Raw genomic sequence first — 5,149 nt, 5'->3', positions numbered from 1 at the left:
CATCTGACATCAGCAATGATATTTCTCATTCTATGTCCTCTTCTGAATCCATCTTGAATTTCTGCCAAGTTCCCTGTCAATATACTGCTGCAACTGTTTTTTTCATTATCTTCAGCAAAATTTTATTTGTGTGTGATATTGATGGTATCATTTGATAATTTCCACATTTTATTGGTTCATCTTTCTTTGGAATGGACACAAATATCAGTCTCTTCTAGTTAACTGGTTGGGTAGCTGCTTCCAAATTTCTTGGTATAAACAAGTAAGTGCCTCCAACACTGCATCTATTTGTGGAAACATCTCAATGGGTACTCTGTCAATTCCTAGAGATTTATTTTTCACCAATTCCTTCAGTGCAACTTAGAATTCTTCCTTCAATGCCAATGGTTCTTGAGCATATGCTACCTACTAAAATTGTTGAATATTGACCAATTCCTTTTGGTACAATGACTCCGTATTCTTTCATCTTCTTTTGATGCTTCCTGCATCATTCAATTTTTGACCACAGAATCCGTCAATGTTGCGAATGGAAGCTTGAATTTTTCTTCAGTTCTTCCAGCTTGAGAAATGCCAAGCATGGCAATTTAGTTCTCGAACTTTTGGTTAACTTCTCTTCTCTTTTGGTTCTCTAACTCCAGATCCTTGCATATTTCATTGTAATACCTCATCTCGTCTTAAGCTGCCCTTTGAAATCTTCTGTTCAGCTCTTTTGGCTCCTCGTTTCTTCCATTTGTTCTAGCTACACTCTGTTTGAGAGCAAGTTTCAGAGTCTTTTCTGACATCCATTTTGGTCTTTTCTTTCTTTCCTGTCATATTAATGACCATTTGCTTTCTTCATGTATGATGTTCTTGATGTCATCTCACAACTCGTCTAGTTTTCGGTCCCTGGTGTTCAATGCATCAGATCTATTCTCCAAATGGTCTCTAACTTCAGATTCAAATGATTTCTAAATTCAAAGTCATAGTTTGGCTTTTGTGGACTTACTTTACTTTTCTTCAGCTTCAACTTGAACCTGTATATGAGCAACTGATGGTCTGTTCCACAGTCAGCTCCTGGCCTTATTTTGACTGAAGATAATGAGCTTTTCCATTGCCTCTTTCCACAGATTTAGTGTATTCATCTGGCAAGATTCACACACACACAGTCACCGTTTATGTTGTTGAAAAAAGGTATTTGCAATGAAGAAGTCTTTGGTCTTGCAAAATTCTATCATGTGATGTCTGACGTCATTTCTATGACTAAGGCCACATTTTCCAACTACCCAAGATTCTGCTTTGTCTCCAACTTTCACATTCCAATCACCAGTAATAATCAATACATCTTGACTGCACGTTTGGTCAATTTCAGACTGCAGAAGCTGGTAAAAATCTTCAATTTCTTCATCTTTGGCTTTAGTGGTTGGTGCATAAATTTGAGTAACAGCAGTATTACCTGGTCTTCCTTGCAGGCATATGGATATTAGCCTATCACTGACAGCACTGTACCTCAGGATAGATCTTAAAACATTCTGACTATAAATATAATGCCATTCTTCTTCAATTTGTCATTCCCAACATAGCACACCATATGATTGATTGAAAATGGCCAATATCAGCCCATTTCAGCTCACTAATGCCTAGGATATCAACTTATATGAGTTCCATTTCATTTTTGACAACTTCCAATTTTCGTAGATTCATACTTTGTACATTCCATGTTTTGATTATTAATGGATGTTTGCAGCTGTTTCCTTTCATTTTGAGTTGTGTCCCATCAGCAAATGAAGGTCCCAAAAGCTTTACTCAATCCACCTCATTATGGTCAACTCTACCTCAAGAAGGCAGCTCTTCCCCAGTCGTATTTTGAGTGCCTTCCAACCTGAAGGACTCATCCTCCAGCACTATGGTATCCAGTAATATATATCAGACAGTGTCTCACAGCTATTCATAAGGTTTTCACTGACCAATTTTATCAGCAGTGGATGGCGCTATCCTTCTTCCCAGTCTTAGTCTGGAAGCTCCACTGAAACCTGTCTACCGAGGGTGACCCTGCTTGTATTTGCAATATAGTGGCAGAATCTCCAGCCTCACAAGCAACATGCAAGCTACGCACAGTATGACAACTGGTTGCAGTAGTCAAGCGCAAATCATCTTTGCCACCCAGAGATCTTATTTACTTAATACAAAACCAAACCAAACCCACTGCCACTGAGTTAATTCTGACTCATAGCAACCCCATGTGTTTCAGAGTAAGTAAGGATTTTCTTGGCAAAAATCTTTATGGAAGCAGATCACCAGATCTTTATTCCACAGCACCACTGGTGGGTTTGAACCACCAACCTTTTGATTTGTAGGTGTGTACAAACCATTTGCAGCACATACAGAGACCCTTGTATACCTATTACCAAAACCAAACTCACCGCCATCAAATCAATTCTGACTCAGAGGGACCCCATTGGGTTTCTAAGCCTGTAAATCTTTATAGAAGCAAACCACCTCATCTTTCTTCTGTGGACTGGCTAGTGGGTTTGAACTATAGATCTTTTTGGTTATCAGCCTAATCCCTAATTACTGCACCACCAGAGCACCTTTGTATACCTATTGTTGTTGTTGCTGTTGTTGTTGTTGTTATATGCCGTCGAGTCAGACCTGACTCATAGCGACCCCTCCTTGGGTTGCCAAGGCAGTATCACTACGGAAGTAGATTGCCCAACCTTCCTTCCGAGGAGTGGCATAGGATGGCTAAAATTAAAAAGAATGACTTACAAGGATTAGCGAGGATATATAGTAATGGAACTGTTATACACTGCTGGTGATAGTTTCTTACATGTTAAATATACCTATCACGTGATCCAGTCATTCCACTCCTAGAGAAAGGAAAGAGTAAGACTTGTATACAGCTTTATTTACAATAGCCAAATACTAGAAACAGCTCAAATACCCATCAACACGTGAATGGCTAAATGAACTAAGGTATATCTAAACAATGAAATGTTGTTGTTGTTGTTGTTGTTAGGTGCCACTGAGTCGGCTCCAACTTACAGTGACCCTATGTACAACAGAACAAAATACTGCCCAGTCCTGTACCATCCTCACAATCCTTGCTATACTTAAGCCCATCACAGCAGCCATGTGTCAATCCATCTCGTTGAAGGTCTTCCCCTTTGTTGCTGACCCTTTGCTTTAGTGAGCATAATATCTTTCTGTAGGGAACGGTCCCTTCTGACAATATGAACAAAGTAGATAGGTGAGTCAAAGTCTGGCCATTCTCGCTTCTAAGGAACATTCCAGCTGCATTTCTTCCAGGGCAAATTTGTTTGTTCCTCTGGCAGTCAACAGTACTTTCAGTATTCTTTGCCAACATCACAATTCAAAGGTATCAACCCTTTTTTGGTCTTCCTTATACACTGTCCAGCTTTCACATTCATATGAGGTGACTGAAAATACCATGGCTTGGGTTAGGCTCACCTTAATCTTCAAAGTGATATCTTTGCTTCTTAACACTTTAAAGAGGTCTATTGCAGCATATTTGCCCAGTGCAATACGATGTCTGATTTATTGACTGATTTCATGGGTTTTGATTGTGGATCCAAGTAAAATAAAATCCCCGACAACTGAGGTTATCTCCATTTACATTATGCTGCTTATTGGTCCAGTTGTAAGGGCTTTTGTTTTCTATGTTGAAGTGTAATGCATACTAAAGACTATAGTTTTTTATCTATATCAGTAAGTGCTTCAAGTCAAGTCCTCTTTGCTTTCAGCAAGCAAGGATGTATCATCTGCGTGTCACAATTGTTAATGATTCTTCCACCAATCCCGATGCCACATTCTTCTTCATATAATCCAGCTTCTCAGATTATTTGCTCAGCATACAGATTAAATAAGAAAGGCAAAAGGATACATCCTTGACCCACACACTCTTCCTGATTTTAAACTTGTTCTGTTCAAACAACAGCCTCTTCCTGATTTTAAACTTGTTCTGTTCAAACAACAGCCTCTTCATCTATGTACAAGTTCCTCATGAACACAATTAAGTCTTCTGGAATTCTCATTCTTTGCAATATTATCCATAATTTGTTATGATCCACTTAGCTGAACGCCTTCACAGAGTCAATAAAACACAGGTAAACATCTTTCTGGTATTCTTTACTGTCAGCCAAGATCCATCTGACATTAGCAATGATATTCATGTCCTCTTCTGAATCCAGCTTGAATTTCTGCAAGTTCCCTGTCAATACACTGCTGCAACTGTTTTTAAATTATCTTCAGCAAAATTTTACTTGTGTTTGATATTAATGATATTGTTTGATAATTTCCACATTATGCTGGGTCACCTTCCCTTCGAATGGGCATAATTCTCAGCAATAAAACAGAATAAATTACTGACACATACAAATTACAGATAAATCTCAAACGAGTTATATCAAGTGAAAACCAAACAAAAAAGATTACATAACTATATGATTCCATTTATGTAAAACTTCTGCAAACTTAAATGTGGATGAACTTGGAGGATATTATGCTGAGTGAAATAAGTCAATCACAGAAGGGCAAATATTATATTAGTTCATTATTGTAAAAATTCAAGGGAAGGTTTATATACAGAAGGAAATTAACTTTGTTTTTTACCAAGGGTGGGAGGGGAGAGGAGGAAACACTGCTAACTTTTTTTAAAAAATTTAAAAAAAAAATTCTGAAAACTAACTACAGTGGCAGAAGCACATCAATGGTTGCTTGCAGATGGATGGCGTATGAGAAAGGAATTACTAACAGGCAGGAGTAAACTCTGTGATAACATATATATATTTACTATCTTGACTGTAGTGGTGGTATATACACATGTCAAAACTTAGCAAATTGTACAATTTAAATGTGTGTGGTTTACTGTATCTCAATTATATTTCATAAAATATGTTTTTTATAAAAACTAAGTGATACTGTCTTTTTCTTTCAGGTTTAAAATTTAAAAGTATTTTCTTTCCTGTCTATGTTTAATAGTATTAAAACCAAAACTTAATAGTATTACTTCTAAAAAAATCCTATAACCATTTTTGTCCCAAATTCTCCACATTTTCAAAACTGAACCCTTAGATGTAGGAGATCCTGCATAAAGAGGGAGAACAATGTGGTACAAAACTCAAAATCATTTGGAGGCAAAAAAAAAAAAAAA

General features: G+C 37.3%; 1 protein-coding gene across 1 annotated transcript in view; it reads right to left on the bottom strand.

Annotated features, from left to right (window-relative positions):
• MYO9A (myosin IXA) overlaps nt 1-5,149 on the bottom strand; it is a 441,307-nt gene that overhangs the window by 434,482 nt on the left and 1,676 nt on the right. The window lies entirely within an intron of this gene.

This window comes from Orycteropus afer, unplaced genomic scaffold, assembly GCF_000298275.1.
Source record: "Orycteropus afer afer isolate SDZICR_OR568_19922 unplaced genomic scaffold, OryAfe1.0 scaffold00015, whole genome shotgun sequence".
Taxonomy (NCBI): Eukaryota; Metazoa; Chordata; class Mammalia; order Tubulidentata; family Orycteropodidae; genus Orycteropus; species Orycteropus afer.
Note: the sequence above shows the minus strand (reverse complement) of the source record. Positions and strands in the feature narration are given on the sequence as shown.